At 43.1% G+C, this 15,714-nt stretch overlaps 1 protein-coding gene across 1 annotated transcript in view; it reads right to left on the reverse strand.

Annotated features, from left to right (window-relative positions):
- Positions 1-14,733, reverse strand: part of LOC139561924 (galactose-3-O-sulfotransferase 3-like) — an 81,245-nt gene extending 66,512 nt beyond the window's left edge. Inside the window, exon 1 of the mRNA XM_071379361.1 lies at positions 14,367-14,733. The gene's annotated coding sequence lies outside the window, so the exon portion shown is untranslated. The remainder of the gene's footprint in view (positions 1-14,366) is intronic.
- Positions 14,734-15,714: the final 981 nt, after the last annotated feature.

Here is a 15,714-nt window from a genome sequence, read left to right on the forward strand (position 1 = left end):
CAAGCACAGAAAGTTACCACGATGCTGTCACACTGCCAAGCACAGTCAGTTACCACGATGCTGTCACACTGCCAAGCACAGAAAGTTACCACGATGCTGTCACACTGCCAAGCACAGTCAGTTACCACGATGCTGTCACACTGCCAAGCACAGAAAGTTACCACAATGCTGTCACACTGCCAAGCACAGAAAGTTACCACGATGCTGTCACACTGCCAAGCACAGAAAGTTACTACGATGCTGTCACACTGCCAAGCACAGTCAGTTACCACGATGCTGTCACACTGCCAAGCACAGAAAGTTACCACGATGCTGTCACACTGCCAAGCACAGTCAGTTACCACGATGCTGTCACACTGCCAAGCACAGAAAGTTACTACGATGCTGTCACACTGCCAAGCACAGAAAGTTACCACGATGCTGTCACACTGCCAAGCACAGTCAGTTACCACGATGCTGTCACACTGCCAAGCACAGTCAGTTACCACGATGCTGTCGCACTGCCAAGCACAGTCAGTTACTACGATGCTCACGATGCTGTCACACTGCCAAGCACAGTCAGTTACCACGATGCTGTCACACTGCCAAGCACAGAAAGTTACCACAATGCTGTCACACTGCCAAGCACAGAAAGTTACCACGATGCTGTCACACTGCCAAGCACAGAAAGTTACTACGATGCTGTCACACTGCCAAGCACAGTCAGTTACCACGATGCTGTCACACTGCCAAGCACAGAAAGTTACCACGATGCTGTCACACTGCCAAGCACAGTCAGTTACCACGATGCTGTCACACTGCCAAGCACAGAAAGTTACTACGATGCTGTCACACTGCCAAGCACAGAAAGTTACCACGATGCTGTCACACTGCCAAGCACAGTCAGTTACCACGATGCTGTCACACTGCCAAGCACAGTCAGTTACTACGATGCTGTCACACTGCCAAGCACAGTCAGTTACCACGATGCTGTCACACTGCCAAGCACAGTCAGTTACCACGATGCTGTCACACTGCCAAGCACAGAAAGTTAATACGATGCTGTCACACTGCCAAGCACAGAAAGTTACCACGATGCTGTCACACTGCCAAAGCACAGAAGGTTACCACGATGCTGTCATACTGCCAAGCACAGAAAGTTACCACGATGCTGTCACACTGCCAAGCACAGTCAGTTACCACGATGCTGTCACACTGCCAAGCACAGTCAGTTACCACGATGCTGTCGCACTGCCAAGCACAGTCAGTTACTACGATGCTGTCACACTGCCAAGCACAGTCAGTTACTACGATGCTGTCACACTGCCAAGCACAGTCAGTTACCACGATGCTGTCACACTGCCAAGCACAGTCAGTTACTACGATGCTGTCACACTGCCAAGCACAGTCAGTTACCACGATGCTGTCACACTGCCAAGCACAGTCAGTTACTACGATGCTGTCACACTGCCAAGCACAGTCTGTTACCACGATGCTGTCACACTGCCAAGCACAGTCAGTTACCACGATGCTGTCACACTGCCAAGCACAGTCAGTTACCACGATGCTGTCACACTGCCAAGCACAGTCAGTTACCACGATGCTGTTGTGCCAACCTGCGTCTAATTTAGCGAGATAATTGTAAACAGTATTCTGTTATAAAACCACATTATCAAGCTCTTCACATTGCCCTCTCTCTACACACACACACACACACACACACACACACACACACACACACACACACACACACACACACACACACACACACACACACACACACACACACACACACACACACACACACACACACACGCCACAAAGGTCAGGGGGTAAAGGCCATAGGTCAAACTGATGATGATGATGATGAAGGGGGTCATTTTCTTGGTACTTATTTCCTGTGAGAGTCAGCTATACACAGCTCCACTTATATGAAGTTATTTTCCTCTGTAGGATGTATACCATGTATTGTACTGTAACGCCTCATAGACACGTGAGTGTAGCCTGATCCTGGATCTGTTTGTGCTGTCTTGCGTGACAATGAGTGCCAAGGCTATGGCAAAACAGTAAAAACTGATCTGGGCTCAGGCTAGTGCCTGTGAGTCTGCCAGTGGGGTTGATTGAATTATTAATTGTGATGTAACAATAAATGTGCTGTTCCCACAAGTTCTCCGAATTCTAAAAATGCCAGAGCAGATGGCACATAGCCTCTGACAGAGATGTGGTGTTACAGAAGAAGGAAAGGAGAGAGACAGAGATGGTGATGAAGAGAGGGGGGAGGAAATAAAAAAGAGAGGGGGGGCAGAGAGAGGGAACCGGGAGAGAAACAAATAAAAAGGAGAGAAGAGAAACAGGGATGGTGATGGAGAGAGGGGGGGGAAGCGAAAAGAGGGGGGGGGAAGAGCGAGAGAGGGAGGGCTGCAGGCAGGCAGCAGTAAATGTGATATCTCGCTGCTGTGGCGAAGAGCTTTAAAAGACGGTAATCAGATTCCACACGCCACTCGAGCTTCCTCTAACTCTAGTGGCTCGTCGGGCGCTAAATACTCTGGTCCTCTACCTTCTCCTCTACACCAACCAGGAGGAGGGGGTGGAGGTCCTCTTTCTCCTCTACACCAACCAGGAGGAGGAGGTGGAGGTCCTCTTTCTCCTCTACATCAGCCAGGAGGGGGTGGAGGTCCTCTTTCTCCTCTACACCAGCCAGGAGGAGGGGGTGTAGGTCCTCTTTCTTCTCTACACCAGCCAGGAGGAGGGGGTGTAGGTCTTCTTTCTCCTCTACACCAGCCAGGAGGAGGGGGTGGAGGTCCTCTTTCTCCTCTACACCAGCCAGGAGGAGGAGGTGGCGGTCCTCTTTCTCCTCTACACCAGCCAGGAGGAGGAGGTGGAGGTCCTCTTTCTCCTCTACACCAGCCAGGAGGAGGAGGTGGAGGTCCTCTTTCTCCTCTACACCAGCCAGGAGGAGGGGGTGGAGGTCCTCTTTCTCCTCTACACCAGCCAGGAGGAGGAGGTGGAGGTCCTCTTTCTCCTCTACACCAGCCAGGAGGAGGAGGTGGAGGTCCTCTTTCTCCTCTACACCAGCCAGGAGGAGGAGGTGGAGGTCCTCTTTCTCCTCTACACCAGCCAGGAGGAGGGGGTGGAGGTCCTCTTTCTCCACTACACCAGCCAGGAGGAGGGGGTGGAGGTCCTCCACCAACCAGGAGGAGGGGGTGTAGGAGGAAGGGGTGCAGGTGTTATAGGAAGAGAAGATTATTAATCTTCTTCACAAAATGTATGCACAGAATTTATATATTTTTCCCCACAAAGCAATGTTACAAACAGCGACGCATACGTTACAGAGACCCTCCATCCGAGGAGAGACTAATTAATCCTCCAGACACCCTAGGGGAGAGTCGCTCTACACCACTCTCTCTCACACTCACACGATGCTCCGCACCGAGCCGGGTCAGTTGGAAGATCATAATTTATTACGGTAACAGTATTACTGACCCCTGCCAGTCAGTCATGCCCCTCAAGGGGAAAGACCTTTACACCTTTACCTATACACTATCAATGTTGTATCTGTTTTTACACCTATACAATATCAATGTTGTATCTGTTTTTACACCTATACACTATCAATATTGTATCTGTTTTTACACCTATACACTATCAATATTGTATCTGTTTTTACACCTATACACTATCAATATTGTATCTGTTTTTACACCTATACAATATCAATATTGTATCTGTTTTTACACCTATACACTATCAATATTGTATCTGTTTTTACACCTATACACTATCAATATTGTATCTGTTTTTACACCTATACACTATCAATATTGTATCTGTTTTTACACCTATACACTATCAATATTGTATCTGTTTTTACACCTATACACTATCAATATTGTATCTGTTTTTACACCTATACACTATCAATATTGTATCTGTTTTTACACCTATACAATATCAATATTGTATCTGTTTTTACACCTATACAATATCAAAGTTGTATCTGTTTTTACACCTATACAATATCAATATTGTATCTGTTTTTACAACTATACACTATCAATATTGTATCTGTTTTTACACCTATACAATATCAAAGTTGTATCTGTTTTTACACCTATACAATATCAATATTGTATCTGTTTTTACACCTATACACTATCAATATTGTATCTGTTTTTACACCTATACACTATCAATATTGTATCTGTTTTTACACCTATACAATATCAAAGTTGTATCTGTTTTTACACCTATACAATATCAAAGTTGTATCTGTTTTTACACCTATACAATATCAATGTTGTATCTGTTTTTACACCTATACAATATCAATATTGTATCTGTTTTTACACCTATACACTATCAATATTGTATCTGTTTTTACACCTATACACTATCAATATTGTATCTGTTTTTACACCTATACACTATCAATATTGTATCTGTTTTTACACCTATACACTATCAATATTGTATCTGTTTTTACACCTATACAACTATCAATATTGTATCTGTTTTTACACCTATACACTATCAATATTGTATCTGTTTTTACACCTATACACTATCAATATTGTATCTGTTTTTACACCTATACACTATCAATATTGTATCTGTTTTTACACCTATACACTATCAATATTGTATCTGTTTTTACACCTATACACTATCAATATTGTATCTGTTTTTACACCTATACACTATCAATATTGTATCTGTTTTTACACCTATACACTATCAATATTGTATCTGTTTTTACACCTATACACTATCAATATTGTATCTGTTTTTACACCTATACACTATCAATATTGTATCTGTTTTTACACCTATACACTATCAATATTGTATCTGTTTTTACACCTATACACTATCAATATTGTATCTGTTTTTACACCTATACAATATCAATATTGTATCTGTTTTTACACCTATACACTATCAATATTGTATCTGTTTTTACACCTATACAATATCAATATTGTATCTGTTTTTACACCTATACACTATCAATATTGTATCTGTTTTTACACCTATACACTATCAATATTGTATCTGTTTTTACACCTATACACTATCAATATTGTATCTGTTTTTACACCTATACAATATCAATATTGTATCTGTTTTTACACCTATACACTATCAATATTGTATCTGTTTTTACACCTATACACTATCAATATTGTATCTGTTTTTACACCTATACACTATCAATATTGTATCTGTTTTTACACCTATACAATATCAATATTGTATCTGTTTTTACACCTATACACTATCAATATTGTATCTGTTTTTACACCTATACACTATCAATATTGTATCTGTTTTTACACCTATACACTATCAATGTTGTATCTGTTTTTACACCTATACACTATCAATATTGTATCTGTTTTTACACCTATACACTATCAATATTGTATCTGTTTTTACACCTATACACTATCAATGTTGTATCTGTTTTTACACCTATACACTATCAATATTGTATCTGTTTTTACACCTATACACTATCAATGTTGTATCTGTTTTTTTTTCATCAGTATTTTCAACTGTACACTGCAGTTTAATCTGTTTTCATCGCAAATGATCTACTCCGTTTGAACATTGTTTGTTGTGTTGAAAAACATTTCAAAAATTATGTTTTTGACTGCTTGCTGCTAGTAAGGATTTGTTTGAATAAAAAACGAGTTGTTTGAAACATCCTACTGTATTTTATTAAGCAGTGAAAGGTCTAGTTGTCTGTTATGACACCTGTGTACACACCTGTGGATATCCAATGTGGCTTTCCACAGAATTGGTCCTGATACTGGACACTGTAACTGGGCGCCAATCCAGTTTGTTCTTGTAGGTCGGTGTCAGCTAGACTTCTCATTCTCAGCCCGAACCCGACGGTGTCCGACGGCCCGGTCTTATGTCTGTTATAAAAATATTGTTCTCCGTTTTTGACACAAATATCAACTGTACTAGTTGTTCAGGTTCTGGTCTTGTCCCGTCTTGATTACTGTCTGGTAATAAGGTCAGGTGCAGCAAAGAAAGACCTAGCAAAGCTGCAGCAGGCTCCAAACAGAGCAGCACACCTTGCCCTGAACTGCACACACAGAACTAACATCAACAACATGCAGGCCAGTGTTTCCTGGTTGAGGGTTGACGTGAGATCAACTGCCTCTCTTCTAGTTTTTATGAGAACTATTACTGTGATGAAAATTCCAGATTGTCCATACCAGGGGTCTCTTCACAGTCCCCATGTCCAAAATGAATGAATTCTCGGCAACTCACAGTATTATTCAGAGTTCCCGGTGGGTTTCCGGGTTGTCTTACTGGCTTAAGAAAAAAAACGGTGTGTGTCTGTACACCTTTTAGCCTACTATAGATGGCTCTCTCTCAGCCACAGCAGCTGTAGACACACCAGGCTTCCAATATTGGCTGGGCCAGAGAAACGTGATTGAAATGTTTCAATTTTTGATACGAATAGGCTGGAGTGCACTTCGGGAGAATGATGATCCACAAGACCATGACAGGCAGCGCATCTCAGTACAGAAGAAGACCATATTTTAATGGCATCTGTTAACACTGATACATCCTAAAAATTTCACCCTGTGACTGCCCTGCTAATGTGCCTTGCTGGACCTTGTAAACTATCAAAAGTAGACCCCTAACTGATCCAAATGTTTTCCTAATCAAACATACATTTAAAACACTGGGCTTTTGAGCGATTATTCAAATAGAAGTTTGGCGGAAAATCTAATTATTTATTTATTGCTTCATTATTCAAGGTGTAACGTCTGCGTCCAACTCACACCCTCAAACACATAGATCTCCTGATCGCAGCTCACTTTCCAGCCCACTTTCCAACTCACACCCTCAAACACATAGATCTCCTGATCGCAGCTCACTTTCCAGACCACTTTCCAACTCACACCCTCAAACACATAGATCTCTTGAACGCAGCTCACTTTCCAACTCACACCCTCAAACACCTAGATCTCCTGAACGCAGCTCACTTTCCAGCCCACTTTCCAGCTCACACTCTCAAACACCTAGATTCAGCCTACCCCTGGACCCAGCTACCTGCCTCCTCCTGTGGTCCTTTACAATGAACACCTGCTGCGCCCTGCGCTTGAAACCAGCACACTGTCTCCCCTCGTGTTCATTACACAAGGCTCCATTTGTTATTTCATTTCAAAATATTTAAAGACATGAATGACTCATGCTGTGTAATGACATGAATGAATGAATGATTGATTGTATAGAAGTAGGAAGAGTTACGTTAAGACATGACGCTTTCTCACAGCTCAATGGCGGATAGATTATTTAAGGCTGCTAGGTGAGTCGAGAAAAATAATACATTTGCTTTAGGCTACATTATTGCATGCAAACCTTTCTGAAAAGTGATAGATGAGCAAACAAATAAATGAGCTACCGGCTCCACTCGCCCAGTGAGAGATCAATGAACAAAATATACAGAAAGAGATTTAGTGAAACGAAATTACATTGACTGATTATCAGACAAGTCATAAGCTTTTGTTAGGGAGTAGAACAGACTACTGCGGAGAAGTACATAACATGCTAGCAAAATGTTCTGTTTATTAATATATGCGCCAACTAGAGTGAAGATGAGCACTCACCTCAATTTAGCTAACATTTTCCCAGCCTAGTTGTTACCAAATATCCAAAGAAAAATCGGACATTGATTTATCAAGATGTGCTAGTGTACATGCCTTCAATTGCATTAGTCTCCTTTATTCCAACACTTGCTTCATTAGGTTGATCATAACTAAGGTCACATTTCCTGTCTCTGAGCTTTTTCTAGGCACAACGGATGTTTCTTTGTCTCCTCAATCAGCTGCTGCCCGCCTCCAACACATTGTTCTCAGCACCAGTTAAAAGTTAAAATCAACAAGTTAAAATCAATATACTGGTTTGTAGAAATCAGGATTTATTTCAGGTTCGGGCACATTTCATTTCTGTGATGTCGGACTGAGCCTGAGTAATGGCTTCAGCTCACATGACTTGGGTCAGACTGGGCTCGAAATGTCAGGCCCGATGAGAATTCTAGAGTGAGCCCAGATGGCATATTGCCGCTAGTGCTGTTTAGTTACATCATCATTGTGCGCCGGGCTAAAGCCTGCTGCATGCTTCCCAGTCTAAACAGTTTGCACATATATCATGACAAAATAATACAGTTGAAGTCGGAAGTTTACATACACCTAAGCCAAATACATTTAAACTCAATTTTTCAAAATTCCTGACATTTAATCCTATAAAAAATTCCCTGTCTTAGGTCAGTTAGGATCACCACATTTTTTTAAGAACGTGAAATGTCAGAATAATAGTAGAGAGAATGACTTATTTCAGCTTTTATTTCTTTCATCACATTCCCAGTGGGTCAGAAGTTTACATACACTCAATTAGTATTTTGTAGCATTGCCTTTAAATTGTTTAACTTGGGTCAAACGTTTCATGTAGCCTTCCACAAGCTTCCCACAAAAAGTTGGGTGAATTTTGGCCCATTCCTCCTGACAGAGCTGGTGTAACTGAGTCAGGTTTGTAGGCCTCATTGCTCGCACACGCTTTTTTAGTTCTGCCCACAAATGTTCTATAGGATTGAGGTCAGGGCAAAGTGATGGCCACTCCAATACCTTGACTTTGTTGTCCTTAAGCCATTTTGCCACAACATTGGAAGTATGCTTGGGCTCATTGGCCATTTGGAAGACCCATTTGCGACCAAGCTTTAACTTCCTGACTGATGTCTTGAGATGTTGCTTCAATAAATCCACCTACTTTTCTCTCCTCATGATGCCATCTATTTTGTGAAGTGCACATGATGGTGGCAACATGATGCTGCCACCCCCGTGCTTCACGGTTGGGATGGTGTTCCTCGGCTTGCAAGCATCCCCCTTTTTCTTCCAAACATAATGATGGTCATTATGGCCAAACAGTTCTATTTTTGTTTCATCAGACCAGAGGGCATTTCTCCAAAAAGTACGATCTTTGTCCCCATGTGCAGTTGCAAACCATAGTCTGGCTTTTTTATGGTGGTTTTGGAGCAGTGGCATCTTCCTTGCTGATCTTCTTCAGCTTATATCGATATAGGACTCCTTTTACTGTGGATATCGATACTTGTGTACCTGTTTACTCCAGCATCTTCACAAGGTCCTTTGCTGTTGTTCTGGGATTGATTTGCACTTTTCTCACCAAAGTACGTTCATCTCTAGGAGACAGAACGCGTCTTCTTCCTGAGCGTTAATGGCGGCTGTGTGGTCCCATAGTGTTTATACTTGTGTACTATTGTTTGTACAGATGAATGTGGTACCTTCAGGCGTTTGGAAATTGCTCCCAAGGATGAACCAGACTTGTGGAGGTCTACAATTTATTTTCTGAGGTCTTGACTGATTTCTTTAGATTTTCCCATGATACCAAGCAAAGAGGCACTGAGTTTGAAGGTAGACCTTGAAATACATCCACAGGTACACCTCCAATTGACTCAAATGATGCCAATTAGACTATCAGAAGCTTCTAAAGCCATGACATCATTTTCTGGAATTTTCCACGCTGTTTAAAGGCACAGTCAACTTAGTGTATGTAAACTTCTGACCCACTGGAATTGTGATTCAGTGAATTATAAGTGAAATAATCTGTCTGTAAACAATTTTGGGAAAAATTACTTGTGTCATGCACAAGGTAGATGTCCTAACCGACTTGCCAAAACTATAGTTTGTTAACAAGAAATTTGTGGAGTGGTTGAAAAATGAGTTTTAATGGCTCCAACCTAAGTGTATGTAAACCTCCGACTTCAACTGTATATGTTTTTGTTCATTTTGGTGTTCGGCAGGTTTTTTTCCCGGCTGTTCGAGCACACAATTTTTTTTATTGAGGCAAAGAAGGGACGAAGTCTTCGTCCCTTCGTCGGTGATTGGTCAACAGTAGGGGTGGGAAGTGTGGACGGGATTCTTCAATGAAGTGTTTGCTGTCATTCAACGAGAGAGAGGAGAGAGTGCAGCAGCAGAGAGGCCCTACTGTCTGCAGTTACTTCTAGTTTTCATGCACATGTTTTCACTTGACAAGTAATACACCAAACATCTTAGCTAGATGTAAAATTGCACGACTAGGATGTCCTCTGCAAAAACGTCAAAATGAATTGATTTCTTGATTGATATATTTTGATTAAGTGCTATGTTGTTGCTACTGTGGCTCAAGACGTACAAACAACAGTAATATTGTCAATTTTTTCTAATTTTTCAAGTGAAGCTCTTTAGTGCGAGTATATGAGAACAGATGTTCGCTTCGCCTAGCCGAGTTCTGCTAGGACCAAACTGAACCTATGTATGTGGAAGCCGTTCGGCAGGGGACGTATTTGTTTGATGATCTCTCCATGTGGCGAAGTGTGTTGTGTTTCCTTCCTCCGAGGGGTAGTCTTTCCTCAGGTTTATTAGAACGATAGCGGTGGAGCTGGAGGGCAACTCTAACAGCCACACCCACTCTGCCAGTCACAGCTTTGGTGTAGGGTGAAATTTCACCTCCTAATGGTTAAGGTTAGGACTGTGGCATGGGGAAGCTGATCCTAGATCTGTACCTATAGGGAAACTTCACCCAGGACCCCAGCCACACCTGAGGTGTAGGCCCCTACCCCAGACCTTCACCATCACAATCACGCCCCAAAGTGCCAACCACATACAGCCAATCAGGACAAAGACATTTTCTGGTTCAAAACTTGTTGCTTTATTCTTGCATGTTCGAACACGACCTTTGCTTATGAGTTTCAACGTTTTTGGTAACATGTTGATGGATCAGATTCTATTTGGCCTGAAAATCCCTTGAGGTCATTCAGCAACAGCTGCTCAAAAGAAGGACAAGGAATTGAGGGCAAATAATATCCATATCCACACCTGCTATACAAAGCCAACCACACCGATCCTGTTTTTTCACCCCCCACCCCTTGTGTGTGTGTGTGTGTGTGTGTGTGTGTGTGTGTGTGTGTGTGTGTGTGTGTGTGTGTGTGTGTGTGTGTGTGTGTGTGTGTGTGTGTGTGTGTGTGTGTGTGTGTGTGTGTGTGTGTGTGTGTGTGTGTGTGTGTGTGTGTGTGTTTATTGTGTGAGTGTTTGTGTGCGTGCGTGCGTGCGTGCATGTGTGTGTGTGTCGTGTGCCCAGTCCCCAGTCGGCATAGAGGTCAGCCAGATACAGGGCTTTTTAAACAGTAATCCCTGACGGTCCGTTTAATCCAGGTCCCCATGGATGGGGATGTTGTACTGTACATCTACAAAGAGATGAAAATGATGTTTTTGCACCAACAAGGGCCGCCCGGGCCCACTGGACACACGCCCAACCTCTGGCTCCCACTCGGCTCTGCAAACCCTTACCATCTGTTTCTCTAGCTGTTTGGCCACGTTGTCAGACTGACAGTGGGCACTATGCAGAATGCTCGCTTCGCTAGATGGTAACATAGGAGAGGATAGCCCATCGATACGGTCAGGGAAAACTCCTGGACCCTAACTGTAGTAGCTAACTCCCCATTACCACATTGATTTTATCTCTCATATAACACACACACACACACACACACACACACACACACACACACACACACACACACACACACACACACACACACACACACACACACTTGTTTTGTCTCCCCACTCTCTCTTACACACACACACACCCCTCTGCGGCTGCTGAGATGCTGCAAGTAAATATTTAATCACAAGGTCTGTAATCAGGCTCATGCTCCTTCTTAAATGCCAGTCTGCACTGAGCCCACCAGCCACCACACAACTACACACCACACAACTACACACCACACATCTACACACCACACACAACTAGAGAGAGGGATGAGGTAGTGGTATGAGGAGCTCTGCAGCCTGGTCCCAGATTTGTAAGTGCTTTAGCCCAGGGTGTTCTCAAACCTCTCCTCGGGGCCCCCCAGCCTTTCCATGTATTTTAATTATTCCACAGCTAGCACACCTGATTCAACTTGTCAACTAATCATTAAGCCCATGACTAGGTGAATCGGGTGAGTCGTCTGGGGGTCCCAGAGAAGAGGTTTGAAAACCACTGCTTTAGTGTACTCCTCTGACTGTCGTTGCTATGTACGGCATGATAACAACAGCCAAGGACGTTGGCTAAAGCATATACAGATCTGGGATCAGGCTACAGATAGAGCCTACAGAATCTAGACATACATCTGAGTAATATGTCCCTTGACACCAGCGGTCTAAGCCACTGTGTAAAATGTTATCTGGATCGATGGAGTAAACACACTTTATCATATTAACTTTCCCACTGAGCAGAGAGAGGGAGAGGGGGAGAGGGGAGGGGGGGGGAGAGGGGAGGGGAGGGGGGGAGGGGGGAGAGAGAGAGAGAGAGAGAGGGGGGGGGGAGAGAGATGAATAGAGGGGGGAGAGAGAGAGAGGTTAACATATGTTTCCCATGTCAATAAAGTCCTTGAATTGAATTGAGAGAGAGGGAGAAAGGCAGAGAGAGAGAGGGAGAGAGAGAGGGGAGGGGGAGAGAGATAGAGAAGAAGAGAGGGGTGAGAGGGTGGGCGAGAGAAAGAGAGATCTAGAGAGAGAGGGACAAAGAGAGCTAGAGAGAGCGAGAGAGAGGGAGAAAGAGAGAGAGCGAGAGAGGAGGGTACAGGGAACAAGAGAAAGGGAGAGAGAGAGGGGCTGAGAGAGAGAGAGCGAGAGAGGGGGGGAGAGGGGGGGGAGCAAGAAGAGCGAGAAAGGGGGGAAAGAAAGTGAGAGGTGGGAGAGGGAGAGGGAGGAAAGAGGAAGGGGGGTCAGAGAGAGAGAGAGAGAGAGAGAGAGAGAGAGAGAGAGAGAGAGAGAGAGAGAGAGAGAGAGAGAGAGAAAGAGACAGAAATGTGAACAGGTAGAGAGAGATGAGATGGGAACAGGGCGAGAGAGAGGAGATGGGAACAGGGAGAGAGAGAGGAGATGGGAACAGGAAGAGAGGAGATGGGAACAGGGAGAGAGAAAGGGGTAGGATGGGAGAGAGGGAAAGAGGGAGAGAGAATTGAATTGAGAGGGACACGTAGAGAGAGAGATGAGGAGGGAGAGAGGGGACAGTAAGAGCAAGAGAAAGAGGGGGAGGAGAGAGAAAGTGTGTAACTGTGCGTGTGGAAGCGCGCGCACGTGTGTGTGTGTGTGGCGGCTGCTATCACTGTTATCCATAAGCCTGCATTGTCACTTCAAGAGCACACATTCATTGTTCTGTATTGTGTTTCCACAGTCGCGAAGACAAATCCAACACACTACAACACTGCTTGTGCATGACCTATGATTATGCATCTTGTTACTATAGCATTTAGAGTGGTGTGTATGTCATACATCTGAATGAGTTAATGAGATACAAGTCTTTATGAATTGGGCTTAGAGGTTAATGTTATACTGTGGTGCAACGGTCTCGATACACTTGATTTGTCCTCAGTTGAATACACTGTGGTGGATCTGCATATGCACGCACACAGAAACGTGGTAGAATGATCAGATGCCAGGTCCACTGCAAATAACCCCATAGCAAACTAAATCAAATAGGTTGGCTGTATGATAAGGAAATTACTATAGATTTTTTTTTTAAAGTTTGCATTTAATCATATGCATTTAAAATATTTTTCTTATCGTTGACCTCTTTTATGTTTTATCATATCTTAATAATTTCTCTCTCCTTTTCCTCTCTCCCATCTCATGTTCTGAAATGATAAACTCCTTTCATGGAAATGAACGTGGGGAGAGTTTTAAACCAATTTAATTTAATATAATGGATAGGCTATAATTTTCAATCATACCGCTTTCAGATAGATTATCATGATAGAAAAAGCATCATCATCTATTGACTTGTGAGTTTCCTTGAAGCGATTGCTGGACATCTTCGCAAAGTAGTCTACCGTCCGCGGTCTATAGACCGGACAGGACAAGACCGAGCGAATATGAGCACGGCACTCAGACCCAACTGTCAATATTGGGAATTGGGATAATTCATTTCACACTCAATAATAATGATAATGATGACATGAGAACCGGCGAGAGAACAACTGACGGGTTGAAATGACACATGCACGATGTATCTTGTCAGTGTCACAACAGCCCACGGGAACGTCGTTGCCTGTTCATCATTGTGACTGACAACACCGCAGCGCCAAACATTTAAAGACTTAAAACCGGGGGCAGGGGGTTCACCAGTGGCGGTGACGTTGGAAACACAATGAAACGACACAATAATGTATTCTGATTTAGACTAGCCTACCGGGGGACATGCCAGCAGAAATACTCAGATACATATCCCCCCATAAAAATGGATGAAATAGCGATAAACGTGGTTTAAAATAAAACTAGTGCTCTTACAGATAAACAAAAACACACATATTCTTTATCACCCACCTTTGTCATCTCACGACAGACAGACGCGACTGATAATGGTGCGGTTATTCTCTTTTTACGTTTTTGACCAATGTTACCCCTCTTTCACCGGCACCCCGTAATGAGAGAAGCGAACCTCCAGTCTTCCTTTCCCTGGTTCCTCTTCGTCATCTATTCATTCATGATAGAGACAGGGCTTTAGGACTTCGAAAACGCTGTGAAATCGGTCGTTTTACATTTAATTGCCACGCTGTCCCGCTGTCGCAATCGGCAAGTCGCTGCTTGCGCTGCTCTGCCGCTGTCTTTCATCAATGCTTTGAGATCCCTCGTGCACGATCGAGACAGTCAGTTCATTCGAGACCGATTTTCTTCAATAGCCAAGCTGAATGCGCGCACGCGCTCTCTGGTCCCCCAGTCGTGGTGGCGAAATGAACTAAGCTGCGCACTCACGCACACACACGGGGATCCTAGCTAACAATTCTAGGAAGAGAGAACGTTTTTGTAATGTTACCCGTAATATTCCGTTAACGTTTTAGTGTCCAGTGTTTTTGTTTGTTAGGGGAACATTGTATCTGTGTTAGCAAAAACCTTCTGAGAACCTTTTTAGCGGGATTTGGGGTTAGAGTTAGGAGAACATTTCCTTAATGTCAAACACAACTTATCTAGAACATGTATATAGACACACTGTATATAGACTTTTTCTACTGTATTATTGACTGTATGTTTGTTTACTTCATGTGTAACTCTGTGTTGTTGTATGTGTCGAACTGCTTTGCTTTATCTTAGCCAGGTCGCAATTGTAAATGAGAACTTGTTCTCAAATAGCCTACCTGGTTAAATAAAGGTGAAATAAAAATAAATAAATGTTTGCAATGCTTTCAGAATATACAACATTATTGGTTGGATGCGTTTTATGGAACATTCATGTGTGCAGTTTTCTGCGGGTTAGGAGAATATTCCATCAAAGTCCCACCAAATATACACAGAACATGGTTGCCATGTTCTCAGAATATAAGATATTCATGTTCTAGACACGTTTCATGGGAACGTTGCAAGAACATTTATGTTTATCAGTTGTCAGGATGTCACCTGATGGAACCAAATAAATGTCTCCCCCTAAAAAGTTTGTTAATTACACATCACACCTTGTTACTGTTGCCAAGCCAATCAAGGCCCTGATTGGTGAACCCCTGATCCATTCATAGCTCTTTGTCTGTTGGCAAGGTTAGGGATACTCCCACACAGTGCTTTTAACATACAGTGTTTTTAACTTACATATTTGACACCATTTGACATACATGATTACAATGTGCATGTTCATTTCTACGGTAGTCATTATTCAACAGTCCTCACCTGGGATTTGAACTCA

The sequence above is a fragment of the Salvelinus alpinus genome, chromosome 31, assembly GCF_045679555.1.
Source record: "Salvelinus alpinus chromosome 31, SLU_Salpinus.1, whole genome shotgun sequence".
Taxonomy (NCBI): Eukaryota; Metazoa; Chordata; class Actinopteri; order Salmoniformes; family Salmonidae; genus Salvelinus; species Salvelinus alpinus.